The 21799-nt window shown below is 34.1% G+C and overlaps 1 protein-coding gene across 2 annotated transcripts in view; it reads left to right on the forward strand.

The window, feature by feature from the left end:
- Nucleotides 1-3722: 3722 nt before the first annotated feature.
- The window catches only part of tiam1a (TIAM Rac1 associated GEF 1a), an 88009-nt gene continuing 69932 nt past the window's right edge, over nt 3723-21799 (forward strand). Inside the window, exons 1-2 of one of the 2 annotated variants that reach the window (XM_051121857.1) lie at nt 3723-3911; nt 5155-5219. The gene's annotated coding sequence lies outside the window, so the exon portion shown is untranslated. Of the gene's footprint in view, nt 3912-5118; nt 5220-21799 lie in introns of those variants that run through there. The other variant, XM_051121858.1, reaches the window with a different exon arrangement.

Consider the following 21799-nt stretch of genomic DNA (forward strand, 5'->3'; position numbering starts at 1 on the left):
TCGGGTTTGAGTCGTTCGTTCATCACGTGACAGCCCTGTAATGTTAACCTATGCAGCCTGAGCCGGAAAGAGAATTGATTAGTTCATCTTATGAGTCTTCGGGTTTGAGTCGTTCGTTCATCACGTGACAGCCCTGTAATGTTAACCTATGCAGCCTGAGCCGGAAGGAGAATTGATTAGTTCATCTTTTGAGTCTTCGGGTTTGAATCGTTCGTTCATCACGTGACAGCCCCATAAGGTGAACGAACGACTCTAAAACAGGTGAACTAATTCCAGTACAGAACCTAATAGGATGTTGCGCATGCGCGACTGAACGAATCACTCCCCGAGGCGACTCGTTCGTCCCGAGTCACATTAAAGATTCGTTCAAAATGAACGAATCGTTCAAGAACGACCCATCACTAGCTCAGAGCGCTCCGGCAAAAACGCGAGGCGCAGCAGGCGGTTAAAACGCGAGGCGCCGGCGACGCATAAACAGCGCGCATAACGCTCACTGCCCATAGAAAACAATTCAAAAAAGGCGCCTCTCGCTGCAAAAACGCGTTCGGTGTGATCGCGGCCTATGTGAGCTGCAGCAGTAGCCGCGTCGGCTTTAACCAATCAGTGAACAGATTATTAACAACCAATCATAGAACATTTAACTGAAATTATAAAGGACAGTTGAAAATGGAGAAGATTGTTTTTTTATGCTTTTAAGGCAATTCTTCAAAAACAACTCCACTTAATGAATTAATAACAGGGTGACACAAATTTCCGTTACGTTTTATTTAGTTTTAGTAAGTACTGTTACCGTGACAGTTGTAACTATGGCAACATCCACCCGGAGACCACGTCGCGAACAAGCGACAAAGCGACGCGATCCCATTCATTTCAATGGAGAGCTGGCGATTCCCGGCGACAAGAGCGACATCGAGCTACAGCGACCGTTGGCGACCGGATGGGGCGTGTCCAGCGACGCGACAAAGTTCAGAATCCCTCAACTTTATGCAAATGAAGACATGGCGACATGCAGCGACAGAAGTCACTGCTAGTGTGAACGCAGCTTTAACGGCACAAAACGCTTCCACTACAAGAGAAGGCGGCAGCCGCGCGGTGAATTCACCGCTCGCCGCGTCCCGTGTGAAAGGACCTTTATTTTTCCCGTAAGAGCGGGTGCGGCCGTTGTAAATTTTTGTCTTCCGGTCTCATCCTCAGACTACAGTTCGTACAAAATAGCTTGTTTTGCCGCTTGATATTGCAAACTGGTGTGTCTTACCATATTATTTTAATATATTATCTTAATTATGAACACACTGGTTTGTAGTGCAAACACTTTTACCGTTTACTGCGCGTTTTTATTCTTCTTATTTCCTTATAGTGGCTAATGAACCGGAAGCCTCGCCCATATGCTCACGTTTAATAAGGTGATATACCCTTACGAACATTAACCATGGTTTATGGCAGTAAAATAGTAATGGGGAGCTCAGGGCACAAACTATAATGCGGGGTTAGTTGTAACACACGTGGTTTAAATATTTCCACACATGCTAGTATATTAGATTAACATATAATGAAATAACAGTATTTTACTAGTTGCCATATCAACACTATATAGAGAGGAAAAAATGTTTTACCATAGTAAAAGTAATTTATGGCTGAAGTAGATTTTTAATCTCAGTTTTTAGTATTCATTTAAAATGAGACAAATCTGCTATTATTTTAATCTGTTATTTATCAGTTTACATAGTTTTTTAATATTTCGCTAACTAGCAGAAGACACTAACCAGTTTTAAATTCTAGTTGTGCAGATGGGGAACGTTGTAACACTGCTAATCATGCTAGAAACATGCTAGCAACATGCTAATCATGCTAGAAACATGCTAACAATTTGCTAATCATGCTAGAAACATCTATCAGAAACTGTACTGCCTTCAAACATTCAAACTTTAACCTATTAAAACTACTTTAAACTTTAAACTATTTCAGACTGAAAACCACCAAACATAAAACTTTTTTTCTTAAAACTTCTTAAACTCTAAACTTTTTAAAGTTTTTAAAGATCTTAAACATTTCAAACTTTTTCAAACCTAAAGTCTGTCTTGATTAACTTTTTTTCTAGTTAGAACTATATTCTATGACATTAGCGATGTAATTTACACCGTTTACTTTTATGAGTTTTAATGAGAAACCCCAAGAAACGTAAATAAAAACTGACAATCAATGTTTAATGTTCAGAAATGATTATTTTAAGAAATGTAAAACATTTTGGCTCGTTTCAGTGTCTTGTGTTCTATGAGAGCTGTGTGTTGTGGGAGGGGAGTGTATCTCTGTTTTTTTTAACGTGTTTCTTCATCTATTTGCCCACATTATTTTGAACTATACTGTAGTAAATAGTATACTGTACTATAGCTGTGGGTTGCGATCAGGGCCATCCCAAGCATGGTTGCAATGTGTTCATTTTCAAACTTCAAAATTAGATTATGTTTAATTCTTAAAAAGTACCATTATTTTATTTTAAAAAGTTAATTTTATTTTAGTTTGTTATTAATATTTTTTCATTAAATCAGATAACATATCGTCAAGTTACAACGTGCCCCTCGCATGTTACAGTGTACCCCACTCACTGGGTATGCTGGCACATTTTACTTCCATTCTATTGAGGTAAATAATGAAAAATGTATACACATATACACTGTAAAGTGACATATATGTACTAGACACGTGTGAAATTAATGTGGATAAAAAAAAAAAAAAAACAATTGTATAACCACAGTTTTACTACAAATACCATAGTGAAACTATGGTGGTTTGTGGTTACCATATTATTTAACTATAGTAACCATGTTTTTTTATTGGTTTTATTTATAATAAAACCATAGTTAATTTTCGTAAGGGTACTCAAGATTCTGTTATGTCCCTCTATGTTGTAGAAACTGTTTTATCTTGCAGGTTCTGCGTTTTAAAGTTTATCTGCTGGTGTTTGGGTCTTTAAATCATTTTTAAGCTAATTATGTCCACCTGAGCGGTTGCTCGGACCCCTGTTTCCTAGCAACAAGGCCAGATGTCCTGGATCACCGTGGGAGGCGAGTACGAATCTAAGGGGATGTTTCGGTTCGATGTTAATGTTACATAAGGACTCGTCACACATCAAAGAACCTAAGGTGATTTAATTGACTTTTTAGCCCTTGTTTCTGGGTTTAGCTTTACAGTTTTTTTTTTTGCTTTTAATGTCTGTCTCTTTGTAAGTGCTTTCAGTTTGTAAGAGTTGAAATAGGATGCTTTTGCTTGGTTAAAACTGGCTCTGCCAATCCTAGGTTCTGTCTAGTCCATTATTAAATATTTATTTAGTCTCCTATGAGGTACTGATATGCTCAAAACCTTCTAGGTGCCCTCTCAAAGTGGTTTTCTGAGGAGCTTACGAGATGTTCCTCCAAGACTGTCAGAATTCCAGGAAGCCTGAGGTACTATCTGACGTTGCTCAGACGCTCTCCAGAAGGTTCCTCCAGTTCAACCTGAGGAACCCCAAATGCATCTTCTCATTTTTACAGTATACTGTAATAGCTATGTTCAGTCTGAGGATATTTTGAAACTAATGGTAGAGGTCAGATGCCATACATGGTCCTCATACTAAAGGCCAGGGGTCATTGAATCCTCTCTTATGCCTGTAGAATCCTCCTGACCAGACCTTTGCCCCCCAGGTATGTGTGTTATTCAGCCAGAACCTCGAAATAATCTGCGCCTGTGATGTCTGAGGATGGAGGATCGCTGTGTGGTCCACTTTCACTGGAGTTCTGTCACTTTTTACTGCCTGAGAAAGTTTCGTCTCTGCTCGGCTATCAGGTTATGGCAGAAGAAAAGGGAAGGACACATAAAACAGACTTCACCTCTGGACTTTTATTGCAGCCTTTGGAGTTCAATGACTCTTCCCGACAGTGAGTTGACTCAGATTTCAGTCATTCCATCCCACATATGATCATATTTTCTTTGACTTTGAGTGTTTCTGAGCATCTGGGCCTGAGAGTTTATTTAAATGAACATGCCGTAACCTACATTTAAATGTGTTTGACCTGTTTGCTCCACAGATCAAGTGGAATCACTAACATCTGCTCTTAATTTTATGCCCTTGTTAGATCAGTGTGCATGAAGGTAAATATAAAGTTAAAAAAAATACACCAGGACGAATGAATTGGAATTACACTTTGAAAATCTGGAAATAAAAATCTGATTTAAAACTGAAACAGAATTTTGAAAAAGGTGTGAATCTTAAAAAACTTCACTATTAGGTACCTAATTCAACGCATAAAAGTACTTTATATATAAATGATAAAAAAATTACATAATAAAGTACAATTATAAAGTAAATATAGTGAATTAGAAATGAAAATTGCAATAATTTTGGCTGGACACCTTTGTAAATTATTATATTTTAAGGTATAAAGTGTTTTAATTTAGCTTTTTGTGTGTTTTTCTGATAATGTTTCCCAATGTGTGTATATATAGCCTTTAATCAATTTTATGACATTATGATGTTTAGTTTGGCATGCCATCAAAGGAATATGCTTATTTGTAGCTACTTATTATCTTATCGAAGTGTTGCTTTGGGCCGTTTCTCACAGCGGCGACTACAAAGCTTGACCTTTGACCCTGTAGTGATGGGACATGTATGCAGACAGGAACTGATCCCTTTTGTAAACTGACCTTACCCAATCAATCAATCAATACAAAAGCCAAGCCGATCAATGAATCGCTAGATTTATATGTTAAACACCCCTTCAAGGTTTCAAACAGCAGTGAGGAGCTGAGAATCAGACCAGAATATAATCCACATTTTTTTCTCTCTGATGATAAAACGCGGTCCGTACAGCCTGCTCAGTCGTAAACCGCAACCACAAGTCCATACACCAGAGGAGAACAACTGAAAGACTATGAGCTTGTGGGACATTCCCACCATAGTGTAAACAGGAAGTGGAATAAAAAAGCATGCTCAGAGTTATTATTCAAGATAATAAAAAGTTCAGAATGTACTTGGCAAAACTCATATCAGTGTTACTACACGTCACTTTCACATGTATTTATTAGTGTCCTGTGGGGTTGAGGATTAGTCGCTTTTAAATAGCCGTTATTTAAATGTCTAATTCAAAAGTGCACTAACGCACATGCAAATGACCGTTACAGGTGTGGCTGCAGGGGGTTTCGATTGAGGAAGAAAGAAGCATGTTTATACCTGGATGTGTGTCGCGGTGAGTTGAGCTCCTTCCTTTTTTATTCTTTTTGTAGTCTGCACTTTTAAACACCATATGGGAACTATTTATTTGACCTTATTTTTTAATTTTCAGTTGATATCCACTGCAGAAGGCTGCAATGTGATAAATTGTGTTTGCTTTGCTTCTTTGTTGATGTATGTGTGAGAAACATATTGTCTTTGAAACATTTTCACATAAAACAGCAAACTTGGTTAATATTGTATACCTTGCAGAATCTGCAAAATGTTAATTATTTGACCAAAATAAGAGGGTTCATACAAAATGCATGTTATTTTTTATGTAGTACTGACTCGAATAAGATATTTTACAGAAAAGATTTACAGATAGTCCACAAGATAATAATATAGATAATAAGATAGTTGATGAGATAATGATAGTTGAATTTATAAGTATGACTCTGTTCAAAAGTTTACATATGCTTGATTCTTAATACTTTGTTTTTACCTGAATGATCCACAGCTGTTTTTTTTTGTTTTGTTTTGTTTTGTTTAGTGATAGTTGTTCATGAGTCCCTTGTTTGCCCTGAATAATTAAACTACCTGCTGTTCTTCAGAAAAATCCTTCAGGTCTCACAAATTCTTTGGTTTTTCAGCGTTTTTGTGTATTTGAACCCTTTCCAACAATGACTTTATGATTTTGAGATCCATCTTTTCACAATGAGAACAACTGAGGGACTCATATGCAACTATTACAGAAGGTTCAAACACTCACTGATGCTTTGGAGGGAAAAACAATGCATATAACATGTTTACAATCCCCTTAGATTTTAGGCAATGTTTACAATACATACCGTAGACACACATAGTATAATCATATAGCTAATTAATTATTAAGAGCTGGGGGAAGGGGGGTGGTGAAATCTTTTTGAATTTAAAAACCAGGGTACATTTAACTTATTTTGTCTTCTGGGAAACATGTAAGTATCATCTGTAGCTTCTGAAGGGCAGTACTAAATGAAAAAAAATCAAAATAAGAAAAATGTACACATCTCCATTCTGTTCAAAAGTTTTCACCCCTGGCTCTTAATGCATCGTCATATGGATCCCAAAATCATACAGTCATTGCTGGAAAGGGTTCAAAAACACAAAATTTATGTGAAATATCTTATTCAGGTCAGTACTAAATAAAAACAACATGCATTTTGTATGATCCCTCTTATTTTGGTAAAATAATTAACATTTTGCAGATTCTGCAAGGTGTATGTAAACTTTTGACTTCAACTGTATCTGCAGAAATATATTATAAAATAAATAAATATGTATTTTATATTTTTATATTTTTTTATTTTGAAGACATGTACAACACATTCAGATGTTAAATAAATTACTAATGCTGATATAAAATATTAAAATATGTAGTAAAATTATCATCCATATATTTTATGCAAATAAAATATTGTTTTATTGCCTTTTTCAAAATTTATTTATTGCTTTTCTATATAATAGGCCATACATGGGCCTTTTTTTGCTTTTTGCTATTACAATGATCTTCATTGTCATAAAAACAGTATTACAAAACAACAACACACACAGACACATTTTCTTTTCTTTTGTCTTTTGACTTTATGACCTGTGCAAAGCTGGGTAGATCACTTACAAATTGTAATCCATAACTATCCTGTTTCCAACACTGAATAAAAAAAAAATGTTATTGCAACTTTTTATACTTTTTTTTCTCACAATTGCTAGTTTGTATCTTGCAATTCTGACTTTATTTCTCACAATTCAGACTTTTTTTTCCCTCAGAATCACAATTGCCAGTTGTAAAGTCCAATTTTGAGAGGGGAAAAAAGATTGAAGTTTATATCTCAGTTCTGACTTAATAACTCAAAATTGCGAGTTTATATCCGACAATTCTGGGAAAATAAGTCAGAATTGCAATATAAAAAGTCACAATTACCTAAATTTTATTTTTTATTCAGTAGCGGAAATGGGCTTCCATACATTACTGATTCCATATTACATGACAAAAATGAACGTAATCCATTACATTATACATTTTGGGTAATATAATCTGGCTACTTTTAGATTACTTTTAACCTAACTCATTTATCAGATTGATTTAAATAGGATAATCTAATACCATATTGACATAAAAATACAAAGATTAAGAAAATAAAATGTATTGTAATGTATGTAATGTACTGGAATTATTTGTTTACTGCTAGTTTATTGCCATTGTGTAAATATGTAATCATGTAATCAATAAAAAAGTAACTGTAGTCTGATTCCGAGTAGATGTAATTTAATCTATTTATAAATACTTAATTTTTGGACTCTGATTACGTAATCTAGATTACATGTAATCAGTAACTACCCAGCTCTAGATCTGTGCATGTTCTCAATAACGTTTTTTAAACCCAAATGTTTTCTGTGTCAGTATCATTTAACCTGTGTAAGCAATCACTGACATTTACTAAGTGCAGTTGCTTTAGGGTTGCGTGTTTTTATTATCAGGTTTGTGTTGTGAAGCGTCGTACCAGAGGCGGTATTCATTCCTGACCTCTGATTCTAGGTTAAGGTTATTTCAGAGCCAATAAAACAGTTCTTCTCTTTCTCTGAGCTCGTTAGACAGGGGATGCAATTAGAGTCATTAATTGGAATGGGGGGCGTACTGAGAACGAAATGAACACCTGGAGGCAAACGGGAGAGTGGGTGGGATTTTCGAGAGTGCAGGGGTGATTGGACAAAGCCGTGTGTGTGTGTGTGTGTGTATCGCTGCATCTCTGATAACTCTCAGCATCCTAATGAAGCATGCAAACGCAGCTCTCTTTAACTGCATAATACAGCTGCTAGACCTCTTGTTTGGTTTTGTCCTCATTTGCCCTTGCAGATTGTCTGTCTGGATTTTTTGTGCATGAGATGTGTGATCTTTAGACTGATTTTGAATTATTCTCCAGTATTATTTGAGTCAGATCTCTAGGGGCAGAGGTTATTTCTCAGGTTTTGTGCCAGCTGTATCACTAGTTATTCAAAGATATTCATGTCTCTTGAAGTGGCCTTAGCTGACCTTTCAGCAGTGTCTGCTGTGTAAGTAGAGGAGTTACTTCTTTTATAGCTCTCTGTGTGTGGTGGTCAGGGTTTGCTATCTTTGTAAAGAACAAATGTTCCCACAAGGCTAGTAAAACCCTGAAATCATCAGAGCGGTGGGATAGATGATTGTCGAGTCTGGCCTAGTTCATTTCCCTGATCAAATAAAGTGAAATGAAATAATATAAATGCAACATGAAATGGAATATGAAATCAAATGAAATAAAAAACTATAAAGTGTAAAATAAAACATAAAATCACATATAACAAAAATAGCAAAATAAAAATGAAATAAAATTCAAATATGTAATCAAATAAAATAAAATGAAGTGTAAAACAAAATATACAATATAATATATAATAAAACAACATGAAAGAACAAAATAAAAAATAAATAAAACAACATAAAAATAAAAATAACATATAAAATGGCAAAATTAAAATGAAATAAAATATACAATAAAATATAAAATTAAACACCATGAAAGAACAAAATAACAAAATAAAAATAGCATATAATATAGCGAAATAAAAATGAAATGAAATAGTAAATTAAATAAACTTACGTAATAATATAAAATAAAATATAAAATGAAATGAAGGTAAAATAAAATATACAATGAAAGACACGAAGGAACAAAATAACAAAACAAAACAAAATAACAAAACAGTGTATAAAAAAGCTAAATAAAAATGAAACGAAATATATAAAATTAAAATATATGTATAGAAATAAAATAAAATGAAGTATAAAATAAAATGTACAATAAAATAAAATTAAATATCGTGAAAGAGCAAAAAAATAATAAAACTACATTAAATAAAATAAAAGTAAAAAAATTAAATATACATTAAAATAGCAACATAAAAATGAAATGAAATTAAAATGTTATGAAAAAACAGAAATTAAGTATAAAATAAAATATACAATAAAATCTGAAATAAAACAACATGAAAGAATAAAATAACTAATACATAACAAATAAAACAATATAAAGTAACAAAAAGCATATAAAATAGCAAAATAAATATGAAACAAAATGTAATATAAAATTTAAAAAATTAAACTATGTATAGAAATAAAATAAAATATAAAATAAAAAGTTAAAAATAAAATATACAATAAAATAAAAAAATGAAAGAACTAAATAAAAAGCAACAAATAAAACAAATTAAAATAACAAAAATACCAAATAAAATAGCAAAATAAAAGTGAAATGAAATATAAAATGAAATTAAATTAAAATATGTAACAAAATAAAAAATTAAATATACCAAAAAAAATAATAAAATAAAATAAAAGAACAAAATAACACTGTAAAGAGCCTTAAAATGTCTTTACAAGTTCAATATTATGTTTTGATACAGAATTACAGTTACATGTGTTTATTCATTTAGTAATAATAATTATTATGCTAATAATGAAACTTATTTAATTATTATGAAATTCTGAAATAAAATAATAATAAAATATAAAACGCAATGAAATAAAACAACAGAAAAAAAAAAACTAAAATAATATAAAATGAAATATAAAAATACCAACAAACAACATAAAAAAAAACATAAAATAAATTAACTTAAAAATGATCTTGTGTAGGCCTTCAAAGAAAAGTTTTCAACATGATATAAAAATAAACACGTGTTGGTAAACTCAGACCTCAAAAATAATGCTGTGGTTAGTCTATAAAAACTGTCATTCTGGCTTTATTTATTGAAGTCTAGGCTTAGATCAGCACCTTTAGGTATCTTTAGGACAAACAAACTAGGAAGAGTTCATACATTTGCTTACTCAGCTACTGTGTGTGTGTGTGTGTAGCACTGGAGAACTCTGTGGGTGGTAAAAGTGCAGGCTGTCCATTTAAGGGAGGGATTATTCTTTTTTTCCTTCCTTTGGGACAGGACATCAGTCTGGGAGGAATTTTTACCTTCTGATGTTTTAATCCCCCGTTTCTCTCCATCTCTCCCTCCTCATGCCCCTTTTCTGCTGTCCTCATCAAAATGATGCTTAAGCATCTCTTCAACTCTAAGTAGTTTTGATGGGATTTCAGCCGCCTTGTATTATATGGGTTTGTGTGCCTGTGAGAGTGTTTATCTGTGTTTGTTATTACAAACAATATTCAAAACTCAGCTCTGACATACAGTATTTAACAAATTTAATCATATTTAATGTGTAAAAGTGTTGTGAAAAACTCGGAATTTCTCTTTAAATTAAAAATAAATAAATAAATAAAATAATTAACACAATTAATTTTGACTAATGCATATTTATTATTAATTTAGTATTTATTATTAATGTAAATATACAAAAATGTATTAAAATTAAATGTATTATGTTAAAAATGTAATCATGAACCTACAGGAAGACAGCGGAGTGTTTAAAAACAACAAAATACGATAGGGCTGGGTAAACAAACATACAAAAAAAAATAGATTTCTCGATTTTAATAGATTCTCATTTTAATGAACCGATATTGATTCTTAAATCACAGTCTATCTTTTGCTGTATGCTGTTTTCAGTTTATGAATCAACAGTACATAGTGTGTCTTCCTTCCAATAAATAGCAATAGCTAGGCTTTGTGTTACTTTTATAAAACAAAGTCTCAAATTTCAAATTCTGTCTATTTCATTAGGAAATTCAGGAAGTACATACCGTTTTGGCACTCTTTAATGTGGCGTGATAGATCGTTGTAGCTTCTGTGTACTCGCCTGTGTGTAATCAAACGCATAGGAAAACATTCCTGACAGGTTAGTTTTTGTTCTGGATCCAGCGCTCTGCTGCCAGACTGGAGCGCAATCACCGCCAACTGGACAGGGGTGGGAATTACAGCTACAGTTTTACAATTAGATCTCCCTCAGCATAATCTGTCAAAATGATGGACAGCCTTCAGATTTTTCCGTCACTGATAAAAAATTCCATCAATGACGGACAATTTTCGGTTAACGCAACCTCTGATATATATATATATAAATATATATTAGGGGTGTAACGGTACAGTCACGGTTCGGTACGTACCTCGGTTCGAGGGTCACGGTTCGATGCGATTTCGATACAACAGAAAAAAAACAAATCTACTATGCTAGGTTTCTTTTCATTTATTTTAAACAGACAGTAGTACACATTAAAAAATTTTCCACCTACATGTGAAAATACTAAATATTATATAAAATGAATGTCATATATAGGCTATAAATTCTGCAGTACATATATACATACAAGAAATAAATACCTGAAATATATTTAATTTAGTTAGGAAAAAACAGTGCGACACGTAACATAGCCTATATTTGCTGAGTTTCAGTTCAGTTTTGTGACAGAAAGGAAACTCAGATGGCAGAAAGTGACATTCTATTTGTTTTTTTGTTTAAGTTGATTTTGCTGGTATGAGGAAAGTTGAAGTAATTGCACCGGTGCACACAAACACAAAACATATCAGTTCCAGGCTTTTAGCATTGCTAACTTGACAACGCAGTTGGTACTTTATTAAAATAAAACACAGTGAACCAAACATCAGTGCGCCCGCCTCACTGTGTCACTGTTAGAATGCGACTGAAGTACAAAGTCTGTAATTTACATACAAAATAATAGGTTAGCATTTGGATGCATCGCAAATATGGAAATATTATGGAATATTTGGATTTGTGCCGAATAAGAGAGGTAGGATACAAGATTTCGCAGACAGCTGAGTGCGCAAGCCTCAGTAACGTTATACTTCTTTGTCATTGAGAGACCCGTTCAGAATCAGCACATGTTCACTGTCTAGTGGTCTTTGTTTTCAAGTGCGCAACTCCAGGCATTCACTGTTCTTCTGCCGGTGAATTGCCTGTATTCGTTGTAAGGCCTCATGCACCTAACCGAGATGCCCGTACCATGACGGTTCTGTATGAATACATGTATCGTTACACCCCTAATATATATATATATATATATAATGTATTGCAATGTATTGTAATTGCAAATATATAATGCAAATGTTATATGTATGATGTTTAAAGGTAATTTTAATTCTGCTTCCTTAAATTCAAATTAACATCCTCTTTGTTTCCACAATGTGTGTGTGTGTGTGTGTTACTGTGTGCTTGAGTGAGACTTTAACACACATTTCATATCCAGTTAGCTATTGTACAGAGACGAGCAGAGCTATGAGAGGAATTAGTGACAGATCACATCCTTTCTGCCTGACCTGGAAATAAGAGATTCACAGTATGGAATAAAAAATGGAAAGAGTGAGGACAGCAGAGAAAAGGGAAGTGAGAGAGACGCCAGGGGCGGACTGCTCTAGCACTGCTGCATCACTTTTGATTTGCATGCTCTATATCTCTGAGCTCTTGTATTTGTGTTTTGTGTTGTACGGGCATGAAACTAGAGCAGAGCTATTGTGCTGTGTTCCAGTAACAATGATGAAAGCCGACGAGTAAGATGCTTGGATAAACGTACAGTATTTGCAGGCTCAACTCTCGGATAGATTCTACTTAAGTTACAAGTCCTCTGTTTTACCACCAGGCTGATTTCAAAGGCATATCAGATAAATCTACAAAAGCAACAAGGGGTTGTGGGTCCAAAAGTTTATTTAGTATGCTTATCTTGGTGCTAGCTATAATTTTGGGGAGAAAATAGCTTAAAAATATACACAGACGTTAAAAATATTTCATATTATAAAGTAAGTAATTACATAAGTAATTATAATAGAAGCATTTTATTTAATTTAAGAACAGTAGAATCAATAGAAACGTATCTTTTAGACAGCTAGGAAGTCATTTGACATTACGGCATTGTTATGCACTGTCCATATCACATTTATAACACCAGCAGTTCCAGATTTACTGATTATCCTGGTAAATTAAATAATTTATCACCTGATTCAGCTGTTACTCTTCACAGTAATACATAGTATCCTCTGTTTGAAAGTAAGAGGGATCATACAAAATGCATGTTATTTTTTATTTAGTACTGACCTGAATGAGATTTTTCACATAAGACATATAGTCAACAAGAGAAAATAATAGTTGAATTTATAAAAATTACCTGATTTAAAAGTTTACACAGGTGTTCTTGTTGTTGTTGTTGTTTTTTGATTAGTGATAGTTGTTCATGAGTCCCTTGTTTGTCCTGAAAACTGCCTGCTGTTCTTCAGAAAAATCCTTCAGATCCCACAAAATCTTTGGTTTTTCAGTATTTTTGTGTATTGATCAATCTCTTCACACTAAGGACAACTGAGGGACTCATATGCAACTATTACAGAAGATTTAAACACTCACTGATGCTTCAGAAGGAAAAACGATGCATTAAGAGCAGGGGGTGAAAACTTTTAAACAGGATGGAGATGTGTACATTTTTCTTATTTTGCCTAAATATCATATTTTTCATTTAGTACTGCCCCTCAGAAGCTACAGAAGATACTTACATGTTTCCCAGAAGACAAAATAAGTTTAGTTTACCCTGATCTTCGAATTCAAAAAGTGTTCACCCCCTGGCTCTTAATGCATCGTGTTTCCTTCTGGAGCATCAGTGAGTGTTTGAACCTTCTTTAATAGTTGCATATGAGTCCCTCAGTTGTCCTCAGTGTGAAAAGATGGATCTCAAAATCATACAGTCATTGTTGGAAAGGGTTCAAATACACAAAAATGCAAGGTGTATGTAAACGTCTGGTTTCAACTGTATATTGTGCTGAAGGTAGATACGTGACTATTATTAAATCTGAGCTCAGCCCTTTATCGCTTCTATCATATTTCACTCACATTTTCAGTTACAGATATTCTAGTTACAGAATTGAGAAATATTCTGTGACTAACTAAAAATCAAAATATTTGAAGCAGTGTTGGTTGTGTATGCTATCCTGGGTAATAAAAAAAAATCATTGAACAAATGTAAACAAATGTCACATAAAGTCACATTTACCTCAGAAAAAACATATTCGGTGACCATAAACTCATTAGTCAGATAGAAAAATGAACTCTAGAGAGAATTTTGCTAAATCTATGCACCGTATAACATATTGGAGTAATAATACAATTACGTTTTTGTAACTTTATTATAAAAACTTAATTTGTGTGAAATTCAACTTCATGAGTGTAATTTAAGCATTTGTATATAAATCAAAATTTTAACCTTCAATATTAATGTAGTACCAACTGACTCTCTTTTATATTTACAGCATTACTTGAGAGATTTTTGTTTCCTTGAGAAAATTTGGAATGTACTGTACTTGGTATATATCCAAAATAATCCATTTTGAATTGAACTGAATCGAATTGGAAATCAAATCAAATCGAAAGGAATCAAATCGAATCCAGCCCTAATTTATGTATTAACTGAAATCAGCTTTAATCCCTGGTCGGTCTGATTTATCAAATCTTATGTTGGTGTTCATTTATAAATGTGTATGTAGGAATATAAGACCACAGTTTATTTTATAGTTTACTGTTCAAAAGTTTGGAGTCAAAGATTTTTACAAAGAAGTCTTTTATGCTTACCAAGGCTTGCATTGTGTCGTATTTTAGGGCTGAAGGAAATGTCCGTAAACGTAACGGAAAAGTACTGTTAATTTTCTTCCAGGACATTTTTTTTCTTACAGTGTACAGAACCCTATAATTACAGAGTATTCGATATAAAATTCCATAATCCATCCGTCAGGCAGTAAGCCGTCAGCGTGGAAATTACAAGACTCTTACATCAAGCAGACAGTGAGCGTATATACACAACACTTCCCACAGATTAACAGACGTCACACTGAAGACCTCAATCAAAGTCAGCCCAGCCCTGTTCCTTCCCCTCATATTGGTTTTGATTAGATTTGCATATTTCAATTTTAGAACAGAAATTGCTCCGTGATGTTGTTTGGTCAAGTCCCACAAGCCCATCTCGGCGTGTGTGTTTTCGAAATTAATTTCTTCTCAACCCCAGTTGGCCAGACCTCTCTTTTTCTGCATCACTTGAACGTTTGACTCGATTTGGTGCCTGGACTTGTGTCCCAGGGGCTTTGATGTAAATTGGAGAGAATCTCAGCACTTGGACACTCTGTCTGGGCATCCAGCCTAATGAGCGCGTCCCGGGTCACCTCCGCACCTCTCTCTCCTTTTTTTGTCTCTTTTTCTCTCCGCCTGCCCTCCCTGCCCTTCTTCTCCATTATCCACCTCTCTGTCTCTCCTCTCCCTGAATTTCATTTTTCATCCTCCACAGTCTTTCTGTTTTTCTTCCTGCACGTCTAAACACACATTCCACACATCCCTTTGTTGCTTGTCACACTCATCCCATTCATAATACATCTCCCAAAGAAGGAAGACCCATGAAACCAGTGGTTTCCTGCCCTCAATAGACTTGGCCCACATTTTCAGCTTACTGTCAGATGTAATAATGTAGCAGTGTTCTTGCATTAAAATGTCTGGTTAGAAGATGCCCATCAGCTTTACTGGGCTTAACTGGAGCTTGTGTAATTCATGAGAAATCACTCTGCTTAAGGTTGCATCTATTATGTGGTAATGTGAGGGAATGTACAGTTTGTTCATGAATATTATTCTTGCATTTTCAGCTACAACCCTTAAAGGAATAGTTCACTTTCAGAACAAAAAATGTACAGAATATGTACTCACCCCGTTGTCATCCAAGATGTTTATGTCTTTCTTTCTTCAGTCGTAAAGAAATGATGTTTTTTGAGGAAAACATTTTAGGATTATTTCTCTCCATATAGTGGACTTCAATGGGGCCCGCGAGTTTGAACTTACAAAATGCAGTTTAAATGCAGCTTCAAAGGGCTCTAAACGAGGAAAAAGGGTCTTAACTATCGAAACGATCTGTCATTTTCTAAATAAAAATATATAAAATGTTTATGCTTTTTAACCTCAAAGCTGTCTAGCTCTGTGATGCACAAGCGTGTTCTGTGCAGTCCGGGTCAATACAGTTAGGGTATGTCAAAAAACTCCTGTCTTATTTTCTCCTCCAACTTCAAATCCGTCTTACATCACTGCAGAAGTACAGACCCAGTGTTTACAGAGTGAACATGAAAAGGTCAAAGGTCAAATGCCCTTTACAAAAAAGGTAAAACAGCGATTATTTTAAAGTTGGAGCAGAAAATGAGATGGGGGTGAGTACATTATCTGTAAATTTTTGTTCTGGAAGTGAACTACTCCTTGAAACATCATATTAGAAATGTAATAATTAATGTAATTTTCTTTCTTTTCGTAGTTGCTGTCTTTTCTTTGCTGTTGCCAGATTTAAACAGAATTTCAACCTTGAATTTATGTTTTGATCTAAAGGCTTAAATGCTTTTAATTTAATTTAATTTAATTTAATTTAATTTAATTTAATTTAATTTAATTTAATTTAATTTAATTTAATTTTGTTTTGTTTTTTGTTTTGTTTTGTTTTGTTTTGTTTTATTTTATTTTAATTTGTTTTAAGAACTTAGAATGCTATTATTTTTTCAACACTGATAAATATTTCATGAGCAGAAAAAATACATATTAGAATGATTTCAGAAGGATCATGTGAGACTGAAAACTGGAGAAATTATGCTGAAAATGCAGCTTTGCATCACAGGAATAAATTACATTTTAAAATATATACAAATAGAAAACAGTTATTTTGCATTGTAATAATATTTAACAATAGCACAGTTTTGACTGTGTTTTTAATTAAATAAATGTAATATAAACTGACTTAATTTAATAACATTTTTAAAAATCTTATCGACCTCAAACATTTGAATGGTATTGTATATTAAATTGCACTCGATAGTATGAGAAAAACCTTCAAATCTCTTTAAAAAGCATCTGAAGTGTGGTGTTTGACACTCATAGAACCACATAAAATGATTCTGTTTGGATTTTAAACCTAACAAAATGTCAGTGTATTTACATAACAGAGGGTTTGTTTGTACAAAAAAATTGTTACAGACAAGATAACTAGTCTTTATTCTTCTCTCTGTGTGTTCTTATATCATAGATTATTTTTCCTTAATGTTCTGAGTGCCCCATAACACACACGTCTGCTACGCTTTGTTTGCACAGATCATTTTTATCAGTTGATAAGTCACATCCTGGGACGTCACACTCTGTCTTTTTATCAGAGAAAGAAACATCCATTTGCTTTTGTATATTTGTCTCATCTTTACAAGGAACCAAACACTGATTTCAGGTCACTGAAAATCAGATACTTACAGGCCTATATTATGTAATATAACAGCGTCATACCCAAAAAAGAGAAGGAAATGCCAAACGGCACATCTTCCTGTCATGTTTTCCGTGAAGATAAACCCCTTTAATAAGTTGTTTCTGTTTTTAGCATTCATGCTGTGATTCAGTCTCCCTGTAGCTGCTCTGTGGCTGTGATCACAGGTGTTCTTGAGGTGATTTATTCATTTGTTTATCCAGGTGGCCTCTGTAGCTGCAGGCTGACCGTGCCAACCTTGCTGTAGGCAGAGCAGTGGGACAGAGATTATCGCACAAATGATGGCGTGAGCTAGTCTTGTGTGTGGTCTGTGCTGTAAAAAGGACACCGACAGGTTCGGAGGGTCCACGGGCAGTTTAATTGAGACACGTAGCCAGATACTGTGTAGTCATTGGTCTCACCGGCAGCCTTTCTGTGCTGTTTCAGCATGTGTTTGTGTATGTGTGTAGATTAGGAATGAGTTGTCTCACGCTAAGGTGCTTGATAAAATATATATGTTCTATATTTTAGACCTTACTTTCACACTACGGAGTCGGTTAGAGATTAGACAGCAGATAATGTCAGCAGGTGTGTGGCTTATGGGAAAGATAGGCCTAGGCTAGGTGAAAGAGGAACTAGATATAGAATAAGATCTAGATATGAACACAAATCTCACAGGCAGATGTTTTTACATGACTTGCAGTTTTGAAAACACTGCAGACCTCGTTTTAGTTTGAAAACTCTGGGGTTGTGTTTCAGTGTAAACGGACCAAAACAGAGACTATTGAAAACGATGGTGTGGCTTCCCACATTCGCTCTGTGTATCCTTGATGACCGTGTAAACATTATGAATGGTCATGTGACATGCGTTTTTGGTTGTGTAATGTGGACGGAGTTTCTGAAACACAGTGAAAGACACTTGGTGACCAAATTTAAATTATGGAAGTGCTTTTACATTTTATGGTCTTAAAAAAAAAAGAAACATTATAATGTATAATTTAAGTTAAAATTAAATATGAATATTATTAATAAAAATATAAAACAAAAATGGATATAATAATTAATAAGATATAATAAGAAAAAATAATAGGAGAAAAACATTTTAAAAGAATTAAAATATATTTATATAATATATAATAATATAAATATAATATATATATATAATATAAATATATATTAATAATGAATAACATATGATACATAATTAAAATGTTTTTTATTTATATACATATTTTTATATTCGTATCTATTTATCATCTGTCAATCTATCTATCTGTCTACATGCACAAATACATATGTAATATTTAACATTTATTGTACATAATGTTTCTTTTTTAATGTATTTTATGATTTTATCTATCTATCTATCTATCTATCTATCTATCTATCTATCTATCTATCTATCTATCTATCTATCTGTCTATCTGTTTATCTAGCATCTATCTATCTGTCTGTCTGTCTATCTATCTATCTATCTATCTGTCTATCTGTCTGTCTATACATGCACAAATACATACATATGTAATATTTAACATTTAGTGTATATAACATTTCTATTTTAAATGTAATATATATTTTATATTTTATTTTGTGTGTGTGTGTGTGTGTGTGTGTGTATATATATATATATATATAAAAACAATGATAATTAATAAAGAAACAATGATAAATAAACAATAAGACCTTTAAAAAAATAAAACATTTACAATGTAAAGACAGTTTTTAATGTCCGAAATGAACAAATGAATAGTCCATGCCAATCAGAAGCATTAAGTCAGTGAAAGGGAAAAGGGGACAGAGAGGTGGGGGTGTTCTTCTATCATTCCCTCTTTCCTTTTACCATTTTTCTCTTTTACTCTCTCAATCTCCCCCCGTCATCTTAAACTGATTCTTAATGTAGTTTTCTATCCCCTTCAGGCGCCCGCACCTTTTATCAGAGTTTAAGTCAGTGAAGATCAGAGAATGGCAGTTTTACCTGGTCTTTGTTTGTGTGATGTGCTTCTTGTAGTAGCTTCTTTTCTTTCCAGTTGTGAATTCTGATTAAAACCATCTGACGGGAAGCTTCAGCGAGCGTACCCGTCTGTGAAAACACAATAAGATTCGTTATCAGCCGTCAGTCTCATGTTGCCAATATATAGAGCACAGTCAGAGTGCAAACCATATTTAATGTGATATGAACAAAAACAAGATTTTGGGGTCTTCAGAAATCATTCTAATATGATGATTTGGTCTTGAGAAACATAAACAGCATGTTAGCATATCCAGTATTATATCATAAAGTATATCATGTTGTTTCTAGTTCAGGAATAACTTTGTACTGAAGTTATGATAACAGGTACATATGTGTATTTGAGAATGTGAGTGTTTGCGAGAGGGACGGAGAATAATAGACGTGTGATCTGACTGACAATGTGCGAGACACTGGAGAACAGCATACAGGTGGAGCATCTCACACCTTGACTCGTTATTCTGTGTGCTTGCCTAAACACGCTCATTGCTTCTTTAATTAAATCATTGTAGTGTGGCAGTCGGCCAGTCAGCAGTGAGTGATATTCAGCCAATGGATTAAGCAGAATTCACTTGTGTTTAGGGAAGAACTTATGCTTTTGGGTAAATCATCACAAAACTTAAATTCTATTCAGTTTTTATGTGTCAGACACAAACGTCATCGTGATTCCTTAGAGCCTCTTTGTTGTGTGAATGTCACCAACACCCAGAGGAGCGAAGGTGTGTCGGCTTTGTTCTGAGGGGAAGTTTAGTCAGTGATGAAAGCAGTTCGGGACATCATCTAATTCTCCCCGCCCTTCTCCTTGCACAGACATGTTCGGCTCTCACGGTCACTGAAGTACTGGAGCAGTTATTAGGAGAATCCACACTATCAGGTGTGGATCGCAGTGATGCATGTTCCTTTAAAATCTCTTAAAACTTATGTATATTGTAATGGCCGTTATCATAGTTACTCTTTGTTGTGCATTTTCAATAAATGGGGACTGGAGAGTTCAAGTTTTAAAAACAACATAAAGTACAATTAAAGCCATACAAAGATTAATGCGAGGAACAGGCTTAGATCTACAGTCACTTCCGATCATAGAGTCAGCAATTCGGGAACCAGATGAGTACATTTTACAAACCAGTTTCAGACCGGTTTTGTGAACTGATTCAAAATTCAAATGAAAAGATCAAATTCAAAAGAATGATCTGTTCACTAATCAGAAATGACTGCCGTCATGAGCTCGTGCTTAAAATTAACATTTTCTATGAATCATATCTTTTCTGTTCTTCCGATAAAACTGTTATTCTTTTTTTATGTCTTTTAGTCCCAGTCACATTTTCTTGGTTAAATAAACGTTACTTACACTATCAGAAAAAGAAAAAAAAAATGATTTTATATTTTTACATTAACAATGTAATCAGTATTCTGAATCGCATCAAGTTTGTTTTTTTAAGCATTTTATATGTATTCCAAAATAATAACTCAAGGTAACAATTTAAGCAATGCATCTTATTTGTGAACTTATCTTTAGCTATTCTTTTTAATAGTTAACTCTTTAGGGGTTCAAGCACATAGCACTGAAACACTATCGTAATTGTTAGAATGGCTAAAGATCAGCAATATCCACATAAAACTGATCGGGCAGACCAAACTGTAAGTCGTAGAGACTTGAAGCTTGGAGGGATGGTAGTACTCACACTGACTACAACACCACCAAAGCTCACCCCAAATGGCCTGAGGGGGGCGCTACAGCGATCAAAAGTATGAAATTGCTCATAACTCCTAAACCGCTCATCGCAGGCTCAAGTGTCTTATGTCGTTGGAATCCTTGGCTCTCAAAACACATGCCTCAGATTCGTCCGTCACCTTGGTGAAATTTTCGGGTATTTTGGATTTTTTGAAAAACATATTTTTGCAAAATGGTCCCAGGCTTTTTGCCCAATCGGAACCAAACCAATGCAGAAAGATTCTCCAGAGAGTAAATATCAATGATTATCAAAAAAAGTTTAACGTTCAACTCACCATCGCAAAGGGACGCCAAAATGTTAGAAAGTGGCAGGGCCGCTTTTACTAAAACGGCTATAACTTTTAAACAGAATGAGATATTTTCACCAAACTCAGAACACGTATGTAAGCGCTGAATCTAAGGTCACATGCAAAAAGCTATGGAGCTTGGCCTCTTGGTGGTGTTATAAGCAGGAAAAACATAAAAATGATTATAACTACACAACCGTTTGTCCTGTTAACATGAAAACGTATGCACAGTCTTAGTCCAAAGTGCCACGAGTGTCTACAAGGACATTTGCGTATCTCAAAAAACATGGCCGCCATTGGCCGATGAACTTTGAGCACCTTTGAGACAAGGTTAACAGAGGTCGATTGGAAAAA

Source organism: Labeo rohita, chromosome 10, assembly GCF_022985175.1.
Source record: "Labeo rohita strain BAU-BD-2019 chromosome 10, IGBB_LRoh.1.0, whole genome shotgun sequence".
In the NCBI taxonomy this organism is placed as follows: Eukaryota; Metazoa; Chordata; class Actinopteri; order Cypriniformes; family Cyprinidae; genus Labeo; species Labeo rohita.